Source organism: Vidua macroura, chromosome 10 (genome assembly GCF_024509145.1).
Source record: "Vidua macroura isolate BioBank_ID:100142 chromosome 10, ASM2450914v1, whole genome shotgun sequence".
NCBI classification, from domain to species: Eukaryota; Metazoa; Chordata; class Aves; order Passeriformes; family Viduidae; genus Vidua; species Vidua macroura.
Window position 1 is genome coordinate 664,261 of NC_071580.1, and position 21,307 is coordinate 685,567.

At 45.4% G+C, this 21,307-nt stretch overlaps 2 long non-coding RNA genes across 3 annotated transcripts; one reads left to right on the top strand and one right to left on the bottom strand.

Annotated features, from left to right (window-relative positions):
• Window positions 1–1,626: 1,626 nt before the first annotated feature.
• Window positions 1,627–6,686, bottom strand: LOC128812164 (uncharacterized). Of its 2 annotated transcripts, XR_008438630.1 has the most exons (3): window positions 6,329–6,686; window positions 5,283–5,375; window positions 1,627–1,924 (listed from the first exon to the last, which is right to left on the bottom strand). It is a non-coding gene; the product is annotated as an uncharacterized LOC128812164 (long non-coding RNA). The 2 variants fall into 2 exon arrangements; XR_008438631.1 differs by lacking the exon at window positions 1,627–1,924 and having other exon boundaries at window positions 5,133–5,375.
• Window positions 6,687–6,816: 130 nt separating this feature from the next.
• Window positions 6,817–8,296, top strand: LOC128812167 (uncharacterized). The gene is made up of 2 exons (XR_008438634.1): window positions 6,817–7,235; window positions 8,068–8,296. It is a non-coding gene; the product is annotated as an uncharacterized LOC128812167 (long non-coding RNA).
• Window positions 8,297–21,307: the final 13,011 nt, after the last annotated feature.

The following is a 21,307-nucleotide window of genomic DNA, read 5'->3' on the forward strand; positions in this document are numbered from 1 at the left end:
CAGATCAGCTCGGGTGGCATCCTGGGGACACCCAGGAGCGGTGCTTTCACACTGGCTGTTGGATTTCCAAATTCTCCTTGGCAAAGTCAGTGGGAGCAGAACTGGGGAAAGCTGAGTCCCTCAGAACATCCTTTCTATCTTTTATTTCCAGTCATGGTTAACTAGGAATCTCATACATTAGACAGCACCCAGAAACAGGCCAGAAGAAAATATAAAAATCCAACAACTCTTCTCTTATTAGCGATTCTTTCTGCAACTTCTGTAACTTTGGGGCTCCTGCCTGGCTCGGCCCCTCACCACGCCCTGCAGTGCGTGCCCAGCATCACTTTTCCACACCCCAGTGGGGATGTTTCCAGTGGACCTCAGACACAAACAGGAAAACCTTCCTTCCGGCCACAGTAAATAACATTACCTCATCTCTGATACTATTCTTCTCCACGGTGGTTTATTGTAAGGGGACTTCGGACACAGTGCCAAGAGGTTAAGGAGCTCAGGCCAAGGTCTGTGAGCCCTGGAGAACAGGAGATCCCCCCACCCCTGCAGTGCGAGTTAAGAGCCCGGCCAGGGAACCTGAAGTGTGAAGTGTCGGGCCTGGCAGAGAGGGTTCATCCTTCCTAAGGAATGACAGCAGGGGATTAATGCGCTCTGCGCCCCCAGCAAGGCTCCCTCCGGAGCCAGGGAGGAGCCGCGGGTGCTGCTGCGGGCCAGCTGCGCCCCGTCCCCTGGAAAACACGCACAGAATCCCGGCAGGAGCCGGGCGGGACGGAGAGCAGTGACCAGGCAGCACCGGCTGCCCACGAGTGGGCTTCACCCACGGACTGCCCGCTGCCCGCTGACCATTGACCACTGACCAGTGCCCACTGACCACTGCCTGCTGACCACTGACCACTGACCACTGACCAGTGCCCACTGACCACTGCCCACTGCCCGCTGACCACTGCCCACTGACCACTGACCACTGCCTGCTGACCACTGCCCATTGACCATTGACCACTGCCCATTGCCTGCTGACCACTGCCCGCTGCCCACTGCCCACTGACCACTGCCTGCTGACCACTGCCCATTGACCATTGCCTGCTGACCACTGCCCATTGACCATTGCCTGCTGCCCACTGCCCATTGACCACTGACCACTGCCCACTGCCCACTGACCACTGCCTGCTGCCCACTGACCACTGACCACTGACCATTGACCACTGCCCACTGACCACTGCCCACTGACCATTGACCACTGACCAGTGCCCACTGACCACTGCCCGCTGACCACTGACCACTGACCACTGCCCATTGACCACTGCCCACTGCCCACTGCCCACTACCCATTGACCACTGCCCACTGACCACTGACCATTGACCACTGACCACTGCCTGCTGCCCACTGCCCATTGACCACTGCCCATTGACCACTGCCCACTGACCACTGCCCACTGCCCGCTGCCCACTGCCCACTGCCCACTGCCCACTGACCATTGCCTGCTGCCCACTGCCCACTGACCATTGACCACTGCCCACTGCCCACTGACCATTGACCACTGCCCACTGCCCACTGCCCACTGCCCACAGCCAAACCCTGTGCTGAGAACAGACCTCGGCCATCCTGCAGTGCAGTGTAGCAAGCAGGATTCCAGGCCAAGAAATATGTGTTTAATTGTTTCCAAAATGCTCAAAAGGCTATGAAAGTCTCTAGACAATATTGCTGTTTCAAAATGCCAAAAATGCCAAAAATAGCCCTGGGAGGCTGGTTCATTGTGCTCAAAGCTTTTCTGAAAAAAACTTTCACTTTAAACATAAGAAACCCCAGCACTTCTGAATAAAACATGCGAATACAAGGCAGAAGGATGCACAAGTTTGCTAATATTCATGTTTACTGTATAATGAAGTGTATGCTCCTTTATGCAAATTCCTGCCTCAGTGCGAGGGGGATCTGATGGAGAACAATGTAAAAGATTAATACAGAGACAGAGGGTTATTTTTATGAAATAAAAAATACTTGTAGCACTTCTCAAATTAAAATCTATTTTGTGTTATAGAGCATTTTAATAGAAATTTTGTCTGTTTGGAATTTTAAGAAATTAATCTGTAATACTTCTAGTAGCTCATTTCCCACATTTGAAATCAAACATGCTTTTCTCATTAGAAAATGTCATTGCTGGTGGTGAAACAGCATTAAATTTATCTAAAATACCTCACACTTCCCATGAAACCTCAAAACTGTAGTCACACTTTGAAAATTCATGGGTTCTTAAAAACATTCCAAAAAAAAGAAAGTTTCTGCTGCTGGTTTTTATCAAGCTGAAATGTCTGTTCCTGTCACAAGAATTTCAAAGCATAACTAGTACAAAAGTGTGGTGGGTTTTTTTTGTTGGTAGTATCATTTAATTTAAGTGGTGTTGACTTAAAATCCTGCTGAGAAAGATTCTGATTTATTCTGGCTCTTTAACTCTGTAACAGAAACAATCCTGGGATTGATGAGGATGAAGTTCATGTGAGAGAGGGAGTTACATACATTGTGGTTGTTTCTGGAGAGTTCATTCCTTTACATGTAAAGGAAAATTCTATCAGGTTTATTGTAAATACTGCTGTAAATAATTTTAATGTTATTGGAAATAATCCTTGCTGAACAGCCCCTGGTTTATGGCTGTGCTTCCTTCTTCAGACACAAAGGAAATTAGTATGAACACAAAGTCTTAAATTACTTTTATGAAGACAGGTGTTGTTGATTTATGTGTAATTCCCCATGAAATACTGGCTTGTGGTTCAAATTGAGTCTAACGTTATTTAGGACTAAGAATAGTTTAGAAATTTCTTGAAACTGAAGAGCCTAATAGGCACAGACAAAGCAATATGCAAAGCAGGGAAAATGCATTGGGAAGCAACTGCAAATCAAATTATTTTGAGAAAACAAACAAATGCTGCTGGAAACATTTTGTGTTACCAGAGATGACAGGAGAACTGCACAGAGCTTTAAAATGGACAACTTGACAGGAATGTCCTGTGGCCCGTAGGGATGGCTCAGGGCTGTGCAAAGGAAGAACACCTTGGCTGCAGTCGCTGTTGGGCCTTGCAGAAACACCTGGAAAGCACCAAATACTGTTCACACCTACGGGCAGGGCAGCACAGACTAAAATGGTGTGCACATCAAGGACAGAATAAAGAAAGGCCTGTGGGTTACACACAGTTATCAGGTGTTGTACTGAACTTGGACAAACGATCGAGCTACTCTAAACATCTCCGAATGGACTGAAGGTAACATTTGGACTGGGGCAGGGTCCCCAGGGTAGCCTTTGGAAGGCTAAATATATTTGAAATAAAGGACAAAATTCCTAACAGTGATGTCAGCGTATAAAAGCCTATTCCAGACAGATTCATTCTACTACGAGTGCTCGGCGACAGTCCCAGATTTGAGCTGTGCACATCCTGCACCTGTGGGTCTGCACGTTTGACCTCGCCCTAATTCTCAAGCAATTGCTCCGGCCGATTCTCCCCTTTGCGCCCTTTGTTCATAGTTGCGTGGGGGTGATCACAGGGGGCAGAGCTGGGTGGTGAGAGGGGGCACCAGCGGGTGCAGCACCCCCGTGAGTGCTGCACAGCTCCTGGAGCTGCTCCTGGAGCTGTTCCTGGAGCTGCTCCTGGAGCTGTTCCTGGAGCTGTTCCTAGAGCTGTTCCTGGAGCTGCTCCTGGAGCTGCTCCTGGAGCTGTTCCCGCGAGCTCGGGAGGGCGGCAGGACAGCAGCGTGGGCTGCACCGCAGGGGAAGCGCAGAGGAACCCCTCAGCCCAGCCCTGGCAGCTCCTGGGCTCTGCTGGGGCTGCCTCCCTCCATCGCACACGCGGGGATGCATTCCTCTGGCTGGCAGAAGCAGCTCCACAGCACAGAGACCAAACACGGCGCCCCGCTCCCCTCAGCCTGTTTCCCATTCCAAAGCAAATGTCAGTACCTCAGGATGAGAATGCACTGCACTCCCACCTGTGCCCGACTCCCACGCCTTTCAGCGTGAGTCTATTCACAGCAACAACCATATGAACCATCCTTGCAGAATCTGACTCTGCATAGACTTCTGTGAGCAGTTTGTGGAACCAAAAATTTGGGTTTGGATTAAGTTGAACTAACTAAAGAGTTTGGCCGAGGAGTATTTCTAAGGACTAATACTTAATTTCAATAGTTTTCAATTTTACATGTTGATTTTTTTTTTTTTAATTCAGAAAAATGAACTGGAATTAATAAAAAGGATTAAAGCAGTAACATATTTGAGAGAAAAAGAAGGTTTTTCTCCTGTTTTCTTGATGAAACGAAGAGGGTTTATTGTGGAGTTTTTGCTGCCCCTGGATCTTTCCCTCTCACACCTGTGCTGGAACACTGCTATGATGGATGGCTGTTGTCCTGCCTAGGAGCAGCCACACTGGCTAAGGACAAGGATTCCAGCATGGATATTCATGGATGTGTTCCTCACTCTCCTTTTTTTCACTGTATTCTGCAGTACTTTGTGAGACAGGAAATAGAAGGTAAGGCCTAACCAGCAAACAGAACCTTGCTGATTCTTTGAAGGAAGTCAAGAAGCCACAACAGAGAAGGGCAAAAAACCAAAATAATTTTGCAGCTACATCTGGGCGCACTGAAAGAGGAGAGGTGGTATGGCCGAGTTCCCATCGGAAGGGAGGTGCAGGGAATGAGCCACGAAATTAACACAGCGCGAAGCATTTTGGCAAGGAGTCTGGCAGGAAAAATTTTTGAGAGATTATGTTAAAGAGTAAGGGTGGGAATTAACTAATGCCTGGTGGTAAAAAGGACGTGGAGAAAGTGGAGTCATGGCTGACTGAGAGGTTACAAACTCAGGTCAGGAAAAGGACAGCGGGCGTGAGCCAGGAGCGGGAGAGGAGCAGGGACAAAGCAGGGGACTGAGGGGGCTGGGGAGAAGCAGCGGGATTTGGGGGCCCAGCTTAGTGGAGAACAAGTCATTCAACAAAGGAAGCAGAAAAGATGATTAAGATATAAATCAGGATCCTTTGGGGATCTGAGCAAGAAGTAAAACAAAGAGAAGTCAATTCAAGGAAGTAAAGAAATGTGGGAGGCACAGGACAGAGTGGGGCAGCCTGCAACTGCACACAGCACACCACAGAAGCCTCACAGAAACACATTCAAAACCAGATTGCATTAATTTTACTTCATATTGAGCTGAGAAAGGATTATCAATATTTCTCCGTTTCATTTTACAATTATTTTTTTTCCCTAATACATAAAAGCACAGAGAACAGAACCTGAAGAGCTTTCACTTTGTGCGAGGTACCTGCCTAAGGGTGTGCTGAATGAGACCAGGCGGAGGAAGGTGGATTACTCGGGATGGTTCTGCCAATTCTCCTGCTCTCCACCCTGCACGAGCCTGTGTTAACGTGAGAAATGTCTGGATCACTGACAGGAAAGCACAGGGAACGATCTTTCCAGAACGCAGCTGTAAGCAGAGGCAGGACATGGAACTCTGCCTCAAGTTCCTCAGGCAGGTAGGAAGAAAGGTACCCACCAAACACTTACATTTTGTACTGAGTACTTTTCATCAGCCTTTCAATTCAAGTAATAGATTAAAATGAAAGCACAAACACAGTCATTAAATTTAATGCATCATACATTTGCCGTAGGCTTTGAAAGGTATGAAATGCTTTCCGTTTTGAAAAGCCCATTGTGATGTCCCAGCACAGAAAGCAAATTCTGGAACGTGGTTGTGGCAAGGAGGTTAAGGAAACAGACTGGAGGAAGTGTGAGGATCCCTCAAGTGGGTTTTTTAGTACAATTAAGACAAGCTTGCAGCAATAAAATCAATGATCCCGTGGTGAATTAATGAGGAAAAGTGTGAGAAGATCTGACTAATAAAAACCAGAAAATGCATGTTGTGTGAAAAGCAGTTATCACTTCCAGATTGTGCAGGCTCTAGTTTTCTATTTATTAGTAGAATGCAGTTTGTTCCTCTGTGACCTTCCTCTGCATGAAAGGAAGGTTGAATTTCAGCCTAGGCCTGAGTCCACCCTTGTTTTCCACCCATCCACATTGCCACAGACCAGGTGATTTATAAGCAGATTCCCACACAGGAAACAGAAGAAACGGCTATAAAAATCTGCCTTCCCCTCATTTAACCCAGACCTGTTTGTGACTTCTCTCGCAGGTGCCTGCGCTCAGGAACAGGTATCGCTGTAATTAATATGAGTTAGCTATTTAACAGTATAAGTTTATCAGAGTCAATAGTGTAAACCATCTCTTTTGTCATTTGCCAGTCATTTCCTCAGGGGGGAATGTTTTAACAACCATACATAAACACACATGGACTTTCAGCTGAAAACGTACGTAAATGCAATTATCTTTGTGAGTTTTACATGACAGTATCTAGAGAGCACTGGAAGCTGAGGCCCGTTAACGGCCATTATTGGTGTTGGTGACGCTGCTGTCGTAGGCGCCTGTGGGGCGCCGGCCGGGCCCACACAGCTCGGGTGCATGTGGACAGCAGCCCTCAGCAACGCCTGCGGCTGTCTGGGGGCGTTTTCCCCGGGCAGGCAGCAGCTCGCAGGACACGAGCGCTCTGGAGCCCACCGTGCCGAGCCCTCAGCGTGCCCGGCCCTCAGCGCGCCGCCGAGAGGGGCGGGCGCGCACCCCGCAGTACTGTGCTCCGATTGGCCAGTCGTTCCCGCTCTGTGCGGTGATTGGGCCAGTGTTCCCGCTCTGTGCGGTGATTGGTCCGGCGTTCCCGCACTGTGTGGTGATTGGTCCAGCATTCCCGCTCTGTGTGGTGATTGGTCTGCTGTTCCCGCTCTGCGCGGTGATTGGTCCGCTGTTCCCGCTCTGCGCAGCGATTGGTGCTCTCCGCCGCCTCGTTGAAGGCTCGTAGCGGTGCGGGAGCGCGGGCTCTGAGGGGAGCAAAGATGGCGGCGGCAGCGTGAGGGCAGCGTGAGGGCAGCGTGAGGGCAGCATGAGAGCAGCGTGAGGGCAGCGTGAGGGCAGCATGAGGGCAGCGTGAGGGCAGCGTGTCCGACACAGGAGGAAGCCGCAAGACCGCGCTCACCCTGAGCTCGCACGAGCTTGGCCTGCTCCCACAGCCCCGTGCAGCCTGCCCGACATAAGCGTGGCTGCCCCTCCCGTCTCTACAAGCACCTTCCTTCTCAGCCTGTGTCCTGCTTCAGGGAAGGCCTGCGGCTCCCACAGCCACCGAGCTGCCACGGAAGGCGAATGAGCTGTGAGGGGTGATACTCCCCTTCAGGTAAATTAAAATTCTATGTGTCCCCTGCAGTCTGATACACCAAAAAGTAACACGGCTGTAATCACACAAGATACCTTGCAGTACTTAAAAGCTGACTAATTAAAATTACCTCAGCAGTCATACTGTATATCCAATATCATACAACACGTTTATTGCTTCTACTTCAGAGTGCAATATTTTATGAATTTTCAAAATGTATTTATTCAAAGATAACCATGGACACAGAAAATGTACACATTCTGCACTTCTAATGAGTTCCTCAGCTAACTGCACTCTCAACCCACCACAATTTCTGTGTGTCCCCTTCTGAAGCCTGAATCACTGAGTAAAAGATTAAAAAAACCAAGTTTAAGGACTATATGAAAAAAAGTAAAATCCCTATATGGTAAATTGAGTAGTGGAGACATGAACTTGCCCTTAGGAGTGTGACTCTCCCAATGTTCTTCTCCTCAAGCGTTTCTGTAAGTGAGCTTTTCTCACAGCATGGTTTAGGGGATGGGACCGAGTGTGAGACGGGGCTCAGGCTCCAGGTCTGCTCCAGCTGGGCCCTGGGGAGCCGAGGGTGGGCAGCTGCCCCTGGTCTCCTGCGGGCAGCCCGCTCGGGAGCCCTCAGCTGCACAATGGAAAGCAGCAGCATTGGCTCTGCAGGTGAGCTGCCAGTCACAAGGACAACTGAGCTCTTTGGTCATCATTTATGCTGTGTGCTCTTCCCATGCTTTTCCAGAGCTGGGCACTGAAACGAGGAGAAAACTGAGACGTGTAGTTGAAGAAGGGAGAGAAATTCCTCTTCTGACAAGCCTTCTATTTTCTCTTTTTTCTTTTTTTTTTAAAGTGAAGTCCTGCCCTAGCACGGTGTTGTAGTGCTTGTGCTGTAAATGCTCCAGACATCTACCCAAATTTAGAGGAAAAACTACTTAATGATTGCGTGGAAACACAAAAACCCACAGCAATACAAACCATCCTGCAAGTGCAACACCCGTGCCTTTGTCAGCTGTCTTCAGTGCTTCGTTTCACATGTTTGCTGTAGATCTTGCCCAACAAAATGTAAAAGCTGTGCTGGATTATGAGCCGTTGTGTTTATAACATTATTTAGTACCATTTAGTTCCTAGAAGAAAATTATCCCCCTCTCAAAACCACACTTGTTAGAAAGGAATACAATTACTGAATGTTTATGCAGGGGTTCTAAAGTACATGACAAAGATTTTATCCCTTTAGTATGACTGCCTACGTGTAATCTGAGCACCTTTCTGGGAAGGTTTTAATTGCACTCTGATAACAGTGCAACACTCGTTCATTGGGTCAAAGCAAAGGAGTTGAATTATGTAGAGACCAGCTTCCTCCTTGCTGTATTCCCTCTGCTGCTTTCAGGGCAATTATGACGTGTTTCTGCATCCCAGAATTATGGGGAGAGAAGATGGGGGAGGGAAACAAAACCCTTTGGTAGTTTTGACTGACAAGAAATGAGTTTTTATTCAGTGAGAGGTCTGGCTCCATTCCTATTCAGAAACCAAACAATACCCAGCTCCGCAGCTGGAATGAACCGAGGGTAGTGGGTCTGTGCAGAGGGATGTGGGGTCACGTGGGTCTGAACTGGCTTTGCTGGTTATTATTTTCAGCTTTGTGACTGTAGTTCAGTAGCAAGATACGTGCTGAAGTCAAGGTGCATGGCTTCCCAAAGACTTGCAAACCCCACTAATGGCCTACGGAGCACGGGTGAATCTGAGTGACTTACATTTTGTCTTTTTTTTTTTTTTTGAGGCTTCAGAACTGCAGGAGATAGGCTGATCTGTTATTTCAGATCGATGGTGAGATACTAAAAAAGCCATTGTTTAGGCTTTTTTAAGCCTATAAATTGCTGTGGGAATTGTTAACCCGATTCTCCTGCCCGTGCTGGTAGAAACTGGTGCTGGTACTGAATGCTACTGGATGTCTTGTGCCCTTGGGAATGCAATTATGGACAGGTTTTTTGATCTATAAATTTACCATGTTCCTAAAGTTTTTTTCTAAGTTCATTCCATTCTTAAACCTCTTTTACCCGTCCTTGGTGTGATCTATTGTTATCCAGGTGCAGAATTTGTTTCAAGCAGCATTGCATACCTGAGCATGAGACAGGAGTGGGCAGGGGACCTTTTCCTTAAAGCTGGGGATCCCTGCAGCAGGCGCCGGCCCTGGTCAATGAGCACTCAGATCTTTGGCTCATTTGTGCCAGAGCCCCCAGGCTGTCAGACACTGAGCACCCTTTCATCCTTGTGACTTCAAAGTGCTGCTCAGAGCTGGGCAGAAAGAGGCTCTGAGTTAGATCTGTAATTGAAGCAGATCCATTAGGCTGCCCTGCCTCGTCTTTGCCAAGCGTGTTGTTTGAAACCTTACAGCTAATGGATGTGTTCAGGTAGGGCACGGTCTCGTGGAATTATTGCAGCTCTTTTTAGCTATCTGAAAATGCACCTTCTTGAATTTCATTTGAGAGGTAAATCAAACACACCTCATATCCTGTTACACATAGTTCAAAAATATTCAAGGTTCTCAGAGCATTGGAAGTGAATTGTGTTATTACAAAGTTGGCCTTAGTGCTTTTGACATGGCCTGCAGATTTCATACTCTTTATCTGGAGGAGCTGAGAAAATTGTGATCAAAAAGCCAACCCTGGAGCTGTGTTCTGGCGGTACAGCTACCTCGCTGCCAAAGGACCGTCAGAGTTGAAAGCGTGATCTCTTCTGGGGTGAGTTAGAAGTGCTGTTGGTAGAAGTCCTGCTGTGGTAGAAGGACAGCACTGATTAGAGGTGAGGTGTCAGGGGTTTGGCCATGGAGACCCAGCCCAGCAGCCAGCCTGGTGTGTGCTGGGGATCCGGGGCTAAACCAGTGTCCCCCACCATGGGCCCTCACGCTTGTGCCAGGCAAGGCACACGAGGGCTCATGTCCAAGTCATGGCCAGCTGTGTGAGTATTCCAGGCTGGAATATTCTGGTGGAAATGCAGTGTTTCTATATAAGTTGGTAAAAATGCAAGGCAGCCTTGTTGTCTGAGGTGGAAGTGAGGTGTGGATTCTGTCTCAGAGAGAGCAGCTCCTCTTGGATTTCATCTGTGAGATTCCTGGATAATATGGAACAAAGGAAAATCCTAGTTAAAAATAATCAGGGTTGACTTTGAAGGTGTCAGGAAAGGAAGTGCCTTACAATGCCACAGGACTTGGGTTCTTTAAAAACCCAGTAAAATAACATTTTTGGAATTTCACCTGTGTGATAGGGATACCGGGTAACCCCAGCCACACACTGGCTGGAGTCAGTGGCTATTGAATAGCAACCATCAGCTGCAGGCAGGCTTGAGGTCTAGCAAAGTATTCAAGAATTCCTGAAGCTGGTAGTGAGGAAAAAAAAAAAAAGGAGAAAAGAGAATCTGGGATCTCTCACAGGAAATTGGGAAAAGCATACATCTCACTGAGAAGCCAGGAAGCACACATGCACATGGATGTTCTTCCTGCTGAGTTTTGTTAGCATTCCCAATCCATGGGAAATTCGAAAAAACATTCCAAAAAACATGTGACTCCAGCTCAGATTCAGTTTCCCTCAGGCAAAAAATGCTGCTTTTCTGCCAGATGTGTGGCCAGAGTCACACCAGGAGCTGGGACAGGGAAGGTCCTGCTGGTGATGTTTGCTCAGTGTTGCCACCACTGTCCTGCCTCAGACTAAAGCCGTGCTGGGCAGGAGCCAATGGCAGCACCGTGTCCTGGGCAGAAGGTTTTGCTCTGAAAGGGAATGTTTGCACCTTTGCACTGAACCACTTCCTTCTCAAAACCTCAGTCTGTGTCTTTTAAGGATTACGAGGTTCCATGTAGCAAAACATAAAGCTTTTGTTGTTGTTTTCACCAGAGGTGGTGTTTTTCCTTTGGAGGCTTTGCAGATCTCCGTGAGACTCCAAGTTCCCTCTGAAAGTTGGAGCTGTTTCATGGGGGTTGCTAAGGTGATTTGGTGGGAAGGAAATGCACTGGTAATTTGCTGTTAAGTTGTTTACATGAGAATATGAATAAAATTTTACTGCCTGAGAAAGGCAAGTGTCTGTGTCTGAGAGTATTCCAGAAAGGCTTCACTAGAGAAGAAAATAATTGTAAAAATGCCCAATTTGTTACCCCCAAGGATGATAAAATGCAATGTCTGTGGGGTAGAGGCAGAAACATCTCGTGTCACCTTTTCATCATTTCAACTGGAATGTGAAACATTTTCGTTTTGCTCCCTTTTCTTTGATTTTTAAATGTATTTCTATATATGAATGGTTTGTCAAGTGTTTACCGGGGAATATTTAGTGTTCCAAAGCAGATATTACACTGAGTCAACACAAATAGCTTTAAAGCTATGAACAAACCCTGCTGCCCCCATGCAACTTTCCTCCCAGGAAAACAAGACAGCACAACAAGTCTTTGGTGGGGGAGTTCATCCTTCTTGACTCCAAATATCAGGGCTGCCTTATTCCTAGGATTCAGTAATTCCACGTGGGGTACCAGCATGTGCTCAGCATCCTGCCTTTTCCAGTGTTCAGTCTGTCATGTTTCAGAAGGAAATAAAGTTATGGCTCATGGGGGAGAAGGTTTGAAGAACAAATAATCTTGAAGTCTAGAGCCAATGCAAGGGAGGTCTCAGGTGTGTAAATTCGAGAGGGGAGCTGTGGCAGGGAGAGGCTGTTTGCCACTGTGCCAACTCAGTTTTACCTGGATTCCTCATTTCCTTCTCCAGAACTATTATTTTGGGATGATTAGGTGTGGTTCTTCACCTGGGCTTTCTGACCTGGCAGAAGATAAAGGTCAGAAAGATTACCTGCATAGATCTGCTGACTTGACCTGTGAAGAAACTGCTGGAGAACTGTGGGATGAATTGCTCCACATACTTAGGACAAAGTTGGGAGGTGGCTGGAGCTGTGGGGTTTGCAGCCCCAGCTCTGACTGACAGCTCGTTAAAGCCAGTGGGACTGGTCATTGAATGGGCTCAGTCCGGGCTCTCATCAAGGTGTGCTGTCACGGGGGTTTGGTTTGTAACACAGCGATGGGCTTGACTAACCCACAGGACCTGACTCCATGTAAAAACACCCAAAATAAACACCATGAAATATTTACTGCCTTCTGCACAGCGAGTCCGAGCCATCTGAAAACCTGTCAGAATTCAGACATTGATGAACCTCTATTCTGTTTCCTTTCATATTTTCTTCGTTTGTCTTGCTCTATTCCTCTTACTTTTAATACAACTTTGGAAGACAAAAGCATTCCCATGTCTAGGCCTTGACTTTCCGGACATCAGATTGATTTCCCCCAATGTTCTGGGCACAATGGTGACATTTAGAGTTTTAATAAAGAGGTGAAGAAGGGGAAAAAAAACTCAGTACTTTTCTGATAAGGAATGCAGATGCTGTGGCTTTGCAGGTGAGATAAAATAATTTTTACTGAAGCAAAAATAAACCCTTTACAGAAGCAAAAAAATTCCCATTTGTTTCTTTTTATGCAAATTCTTACCAAGGAGAGGTGCAAAGAGGCAAGGGAGAATTTTATAGCTGCTTCAGTTTCTTTATGATTACTAAGATTTCCTTTTTGCTCTTCCAAGCAGAAGAAGCTGTTATTTATTTTTTTTTCTTTTTCCAATGTAAATACAAAAAGTTTCACATCTTACATCCCGCGAGTTTCTGTGGCTGTTGCAGGAGCATGCCTGGTGAAAAGAAAGCTGCTTTAGACAAGTGCTGTGGCAGTCGGACTCTAGAGCACAGAGGGATGGCTTTGGAAAATGACTGGCATTTGTGTAAATAGCAACACTCTCATTTCTTCACTGAACAAAAGTCCTCTCGAGGAAAGCTTCTTCCAAATTTTAGGCATTTGAATTAAATACAGTCTAAAAATTCAAATGTTGCTTGGCAAGTCCCATTTGTATTCTGCAGAGAGCTCCTGCTAGCTCTCTGCATACATGCAGGTCTCATTCTGAAGGTAATTTAGCGTTTTTCTCACATAGTAACTAAAAAAGCAGCAATTAACTCCATCTGTTTTCACCAGAAAAGGCAACATAAGTGAGATTTCAGAGGTGCCAAAATGAGACTGAGAGGAGGTTTCCATTGGGTTTACCTGGTTCCAGGACACTGCTGCTCCAGTCTTGCCAAAGATATCACTGGAAATGTTTTATTGATAAAAATAGTCCCGTCTTGCATGTGTTGTTCCAACGATATGCCTGCCATTTTCTGGCACTGCTCTGAATTTGAATTATAAAGAGCAGCACAAAGACAAAGCTGATGGAAAACAAGTTCCTTTAAGAAGAACAATTCCTTATCCACCACGCGTTGATTTTGGAGGCTGTTTTTTTGTTTGTTTGTTGGCTTTAAACATGAATTAATCTGCTTTCTTGTTTCCAACAAAGCGAATTTTGCTGCGGTGAAGCAGAGAGCAGGAGCAGAGGGTGGTGTGGGCAGGCATCTGGCAGCGATGCTGCACGGGGCAGCCCCCGGGGCAGGAGCGGGCGGGAGCTGCTGTGCGGACAGGCCGGGCTCTGTGCGGGACAGATGCCAGAGCAGGGCTCAGCTCCTTCGGGGCACAAATCCTTCCCTTTCCTCCTTTCACTGTTACTGAAAGCTGTAATGACATTGTCATGAAATCACGCTGTTCTCTTCCAGTGAAACAACACCCCGGGCCTGTTCATTGAGTAATTTAAACATCGCCATTTTCACAGGCTAGCGTTTCAGATGTTGGTTTTCATTCTGATTTTTGTGTGATGATACACTATTAAAAGAAATTATGCAAATAATCCAAGAAAAACAAGCCGAGTTAGCAGGACACTTTGATTTACCATAGAGAAATCCAACATGCCAATGTAATTTTCTTTTTCAGGTCCACATATTAAAACCTTTCTTTTAAGACACCTTTGATTAAATCAGATTAGGAAGGTTATTAAAACTGTCAAATTTCTTGAGAAGTTGCTCTATACCATATTCTTGCTAGAGAATTTTTCAACATGCTATTAATATAATAAAATAATTTCCACCCTTTTTGATATAATCAGAAGTTTATGTATCAGTCAGTCATTAACAAATGGTGCTCAGCAGCGCATCCAGACTGTTCAGGATCCTGCAATAATAGGTAGTGGATTTCTTATTATGAGAAATACTTTTCCATGAGGATCCATAATTTTAGAAAGCACTATCCCCGAGAATAATAATGTGCCATGGTTGGTAAATAATGTGCTCATCGTCCTTATGCAGGACAGTAAATACTGCTGTCAAAAAATAGAGTAACCCAGAAATTCCAGCTGCATGCTGGAGGAATTGGGGTTAAAGAGTAGATGTGGGGGAGCTTTTGTGTCTCTTAATGCACTTCGGTAGCTGGAGTAGAAGCAGATTAATGGAGCCGACACTCCAGTGCTCTCAGTTCTGTTTGTGTGTTAGTGGAATGTAAAAGCGGTGCGTAGATGCACGCTGGAATATCTGAAGGATGGGGGTTACCATGGATACACTCAAGCGACCCAGTTGGTGTGAATGCAAAGCTCTGATTTCTCTCTGGTTGCAGGAGGATTTGTTCTGGTAAGAAACTTGTGCTGCTGCTGTTTCTCCTGCCACTTGTTACTGGAGCAGTACAGCTCTTGGATGCTGTGTGTGATGCTGAGGGTCAGTTCTGATCACGTTGCACTATATTTGCTGCCCACAGCTGGGATTCTCACACACCAGGGACACTTCACCTAACTGTTATTTCAAATGAATGATAGAACGAAATAATGTTGTGAGAACCCCCCTGTTTTCAGACTGTGAGTATACATGAGTGTGCCTGTCCTTCCACTGCAGGGGGAGAGGCATTTGTGGTGGAAAAAAAGTCTCTGTAGAGTAGATAATGGGGATAGAAATAAGATAGAGGGGGAAATACCAGGAAGCTTGTTGAGTTCATGGCTGGTGTGTTTTTCTTGAGAGTGGGAGTCTTGACAGGAGGAAATACTTCTTTGGAAAGTGCAGAGAATTGGTATAGTGAGCAAAAGGGCTTCCGAAGTTGTGTGGGAAGAGGATTTGGTCTCTGAACTCCTGCTGTAGTTCTGAACACTTGTCCTGTCCTCTCTGTTTGCCTTGCTCTTGTGTAAGCTGCAGTGGTGAGAAGGGTTCTCATCTCTTCCTGTCCTTCTGTTCTCTGTTCAACCGCTGGATTCCTTGAGAGTGGAATCCCCAGTTCCATGTGCCCGAAGCTGGAACAAACCGAAGGTGTGTGGAGAAGCTGCAGCTGAGAGGGCCCAGCACCAGGCAGTTCCCAGCTCCCAGCACCAGGCAGCTCCCAGCTCCCAGCACCAGTTCCCAGCTCCCAGCACCAGGCAGTTCCCATGTCTCAGCACCAGGCAGTTCCCAGCTCGCAGCACCAGTTCCCAGCTCCCAGCACCAGGCAGTTCCCAGCTCCCAGCACCAATTCCCAGCTCCCAGCACCAGTTCCCAGCTCCCAGCACCAGTTAGGAGTTCCCAGTTCCCAGCACCAGGCAGTTCCCAGCACCAGGCAGTTCCCAGCTCCCAGCACAGACAGGGCAGGCCCACTCAGATTTGTGCTGTTGCTGTGACCAAGCGGTCCCGTCGGTGATGGCATCACTGGGAGCAGCCACATGCCCACATCTTGTGATGCCCTGATGGCCCTGGCACATGGAGTGTCTGTGCCCTCTAACAGATCAAGGGGTTTGCACTTCATGGGGCAACCAGCTCTTCATTTAAATGCTATTTCAGTGATAGAAGTACTGATATCTGAATTGAATAATTGACCCCAAACTGTAGCACATGAAAGAGACTTATTAAAGTACACTGGCTGATGTTGATAGTGTTGCTACTTCTGGATGTATTTCTTCTTGACCCAGCAAAAAGTTGCTGAAGTCCTGCTGTTCCTCACCATATTTATGGATTTCTCTTAGTTCAATTGATACTAACTTGGCTGCTGTACACTAAATAGCCACGTCCTTATGCTTCACATCTCTGCTGTTGGACTGTGAGTCTGTACTCATTAAAACATAAATAACATAACAGAAGTCGTTTGGATGGAGGAAGACCTATGTGTTAAGTCTCATGGGGAGACAGGGGAACACAGGAAAAACCCCATGTCCACTTGTATCCCTGCCAAGGAGATGGTATTAACATTATTTCAAATGTAATACAGCCAGAGCTGGAACGTTTCCCCTGGTAAATGCCTTTGGGAGGATGCTGCTATGAAATAAATTCTTGAGCAGTGGATTGCTTATTATGAGAAATACTTTTCCATGAGGATCCATAATTTTAGAAAGCACTATCCCCGAGAATAATAATGTGCCATGGTTGGTAAATGATTTCCTTTTAACTCTCAGTATTCAGATCTTATTTTGTGAAATTACAAAAACTTTCCAGTTAATATTTCCCTTTCAGACCCCAATTAGATCCAAATGGAAAGCTTGATTAACATGCTGATAAGAGCATTAACGTGCACTTAGGATCAATGCTTCTTTGTAAGCTGTGAGTGAAAATAGATGAGTGTTGCTGTTTTCTGCTTTCATTAATGAGCTGTTTATCTCGGTCTCCATGCTGCAGGACTCAGGTGGAGCTGTCATTTCTTCCTGCTCATCAGAACTGCTGGATACCATGGGAATGTGTGATTAAGGACACGCTAAATGCCTAAGCAGGAGCAATGTGACTTTATCCTGGCTTGGGGCAGTCTGTGTTTGTGAGGCTGTTGTCAGGGTTTACAAGTTTTAGGGAGTTGGATATTTGACTCCCTAGAAACCAAGATATGCTATAAATGAGTGTGAATGTTTCTTCTGAAAAATCACTGAAAACAGCTGAATGTTCCAGATGAAATTGTAATAAAGCCTGGAGCATCAGTTTATAGAGTCAGCTGCCTATGGAAACACTTCTGACAGACTTCCAGCTATGAGTGGTGTGCTGAAGCTCTAAACCCCAAAGATTTTATCCATTTTGTAATGTTTTGGATTGTCTCACTCCCACAAAATTTCCTTCTTGGAATTCCACTGAGTGAGTAAACTCAATAGTAACTAATGGCAACTTACTTCCCATGTAGTTCTCAAACTTCTTCTATGTATTTTCTACTACCAGTTTCCCTTGGAAATCTGCAAATTTTTTATGATCTTGTGGAATGTGCAATCTGCATTTGTTACATTTTTGCTGGTTTTGCAAAAAATATGTTTGCAGTGGGACCAAGGGCAAGATTTTATATGCCTTTAAATTAATTGCAAAATTCTAAATTCCTGAGTGCAAAGAAAAGTGGATCAGTCTTTCAATTCTCTCATTAAGTAGTGATAAGTTTCTAGATTAAGCTTTTGGAGAAAAATACAAAAACTAGAAATGTGCAAGACCAGCCTCATACTGAATCCCTGATAAGAACTGATACCATTTGCTCTTTGCATGGATCCTGCTGGCTGGGTAGATCAGTGCACAAGTATTTGACAGTGGGAAAGTCAGCTGGGAGGATATAAACTGTGAATGGACAAGCAAATGAGATGTGTGGGTACATCCAGGTGCTGCTGGCAGCCTGGAGGTGGCACGTGCTGGAAAGATCTTGGGTTAAAAACCAGATGTGTATAGTTTTTGCCATGTTTTCACAGGATGGTTGTGTCTATTTACCCAGATAGATACTAAGAATCAGAATCTTTCCATTCCAAGGACCAGTGGCCAAAGCAGCCCAGAGGTCCTGAATCCCTTGATTTAATTGATTTCTCTCTTGCTTCAGATTGCTGGTGACTTACTCATCTCCTGGGCCGTGCTGTGTGGTTGTTGTTATGACAACTGTGCAGCTTGCTCCGAGCATTGCTTTACCTCTTGAGTATTAATATCTGGGATGCTTGAGAAAAGGTGACAATCTTTATCTATTGGCTTATCCTGAACTGTGCCAGCCCTGACACTGCCTCCAAACTCCTGTGTTTTACACTAGCTCTCCTAATGCGCAATGTGAATGTCTCAGAGGTCTATGAAGGCATATTGAGAATGCTATTTAGTAGCAATTTGGGCTTTCTGTGCTTTTGAACCAGTTATGAGACCAGAATAGATAAGAGCCTGAATCTATGCAGCAGCTCATTCTGCAATTGTGTCCCTGTGTACACAAGCACTCTGTATCGAGGAAAGTTGCAGGACTGGCACTTTTCCTGGCCTTGAGTGGCTGCCAAATCACAAAGGAGCTAAGATGTATCAACCTGTTGCAGAAAGCTGGAGAAAAGCTCGTCCTTCACCTATTTTATGCCATCCTTTATTTCCTGGGATTTGCTGATGGTGTTGGCTGAGTGTCACAAAGGTTTACAGCTTTCAGGCGTGCTACTAGAGGGAAATGTATATTCAGCAGGATTCTGTCTTGTGCCTTATCCTCTTCTGCAGTCACGGCCTGGAGAACGTGAGGCAAAAGCCCCACAGTGAATGTGGAGGTTGGCCCCATCTGACATAATGAAATTCATCTTCCTGGGCCATCAGACTTGATTAGAAATATTTTGACTTATGCTCAGAAGAGTTGGTGACAGCTTCAGAACCCTTTTATTCTTGTTTTCGGTGCAGCTGCTGTAGCGAGCTGCTTTCCCTGTGCCCAGGCCCAGCAGGCAAGTCAGAGCTGCTGTGCTGTAGCCTTGCCTGTGAACACGGAGGAGAACGGGAAGGAGGCAGGGAGAAAGGCTGATGGGAGAGAGCACCAGGAGACAGAGAGAATTCTTTTCCAGGAAGGATTTTTATTAGATCTCAGGACTGCATTTCGAAGAAACCTGGTGTCATGTTCTCCTGTGAGAGGCTGAGACACATCCCAGGGTGATCCTTGAGCAGTTTCCAGACTCGCAGCACAAGCCAGCAGCTGTTGGAGCCGCTCTCTGCTCACACCCTGGGCTCTCAGAGCCAGGAGCTGAACCCCAGGCAGGGCGGTTACACAACACAATGCTGAACCTCCCGGAGAGGGGGTTGATCTGGGGAGATAGTAAATGCATTTCACAGCTCTGAATACCTTCCTGAAAAGAAGTGAAATGAGCAATTGTTGTTGTTTAACAGAGCAAAATGGAAAAAGGCTGTTAAATATTTGCATTAGGTGCAATCCTGGTGCTACTCCATTCCAGGAGAGTCTTACTCTGTCATTCACTCTGTGCCTCTCGGTAGCAATTCTGAGCAATTCTGAGTCACCAGCCAAAGAATTAGGAAGTGTCATGATCTAAACATGATCTTAACAAGCCACTATATATCTGCAAACAAAGAAGAAACCACGGAAGTATTAATTTGGAATGTTTTTCAGATGAATGATATTGCCATTTGCTTGAACACAAATTATTACAAATTCTGAAGCAATAAAGAAGAAATTAATTGGTTTTGTAATCTTTTATTTCCCTCTGTGATTTAAAATTTGTTCCATTGTATTGCTCAGTGTCTAACGAATTGCATTTCCTGTGGGGATAAGAAAAGAATCAGTGAAGAGAATATGGAGAAAGACAAAATGCAGTTTCACCTTTTCGATTCTGAGACCCTTTGCTGAATCTCAGGGAAAATGAGGAAATCATTTTCCCACCTTTGTGCCTGATTTAAGAGCCTGAGACAAATTCTGCAAAATTAAAATGAACTATTTGTCATAGCTTTGGTAGTCTTGGAGCCATGTTCTTGTCAAAACCTGAACTTTTCTTACAGCTTCCAAGAGGTGCCCCAACAGTGAAGGGAATGTGTGCAAAGCTGAGTCTGCTAAAACTGACCTGGGTAACAGGAGTAAAACCATCAATCTCATCCTGATTTTTGTTTGTATTTTGTCCCTTTCCCCCCCTCCCCTATGAATGTGTAAAGTCATAAATTATTTTGGGACACAGAGCTGAAAATTCATTTGAATTTATGATTAGCCAATTGTGGAAAAGATTAAAATTTAACAGGAGATGAAACAATTTGTGTTCCTATGAGTACACACAGCTTGTTTCTCACTTCTCAGCCACTGTAAACTCTTTGTGGAAGGATTTTCCACTTCTCTATTTTGAATTGCAGTAAAATGGAAAATATTTGAAATATGTCTTAAATTTTCAGTGGCTCCTATTATAAGCAGAAAAAAGGGGAAATAAAACTTCTTGAGCAAGAAAGACCCAGAAGAACAGACCAGGCCTGCCACTGATTGTCTTTCTTTTTGAGCACAAGACTAAATTATTATTTCCTGGAAGAATTAAAGCCTTTTACATGACCTTTATTTTGTGTTTTATGAAAGTCAGTGGACTTTACTTTTATTGAAGCCCTACTTTTTTATCTCTTTAGGGAAAAAAACCAAACAAAACAACCCACCCACCAGTGGCTCTTCTTCTACCATGAAGGAGTCTAATTGTGACATTTAAATTTATAAATGTGCTTAACAGTGGGGCAAATTAATAATTTAACTTAAATTTCTGTGGACAAGCTCTTTCATCTTATGCATAAAACTGGGGAGACTTTTTTAAGGAAACAATATGAAGATGCACCCTAAAACTCCATTCATAATTTCATTTAACTCCAGTAGTCAGCATGATTCTGGGGTTTTTATCTTTGGAGAGTAATAAAATAGAGTTAAATGTATATTTTTATTGTTTAACAGTATTTTAAAATTTGCTTTCTAGCATCAGTCAAATATGCTGTGTGTTTGCCGTTTAAGCTCAAAACAATTTTAAATTGTTTTGTTCAGCTTCTTATAACATGGCTGTGCCTCTTGGTGCCCAGACAGCTTCCCAGGTTGCTCTGGTGTGGGGGCGTTTGCTTTCTGGATCTCAAGGTGTCCTTCTCTCCTGAGTTTTCTGATCTGAAAGTGACTTTAAGATAGAATGTGCCAAAGGTCTGTGGTTCTCTGTCACCAGATGACACAAGGAAAAACGGTGCACCACAGCTTTGGTCACGATGAAGAGACTCATTTATTTCCTCTGACTCCAATCTTTTATAGTTCTCAAAAGGTGCCAGTGGGTTGGAGGGTGAACGTGCCACCTCTCCAAGGACACTGGACAAGCTACCTGTACATCAAATTTCTCCACCTCTGTGAAAGAATGCCAAACAATAGGTTGTTTACAGAAAGTGGTGTGGGAAAGTTCTCTACAGGAATGTCAACTCAGAAGGGTTTAGAAAACTCTTGATAACCAGGGCGACAGTTCTCCACAGGATTA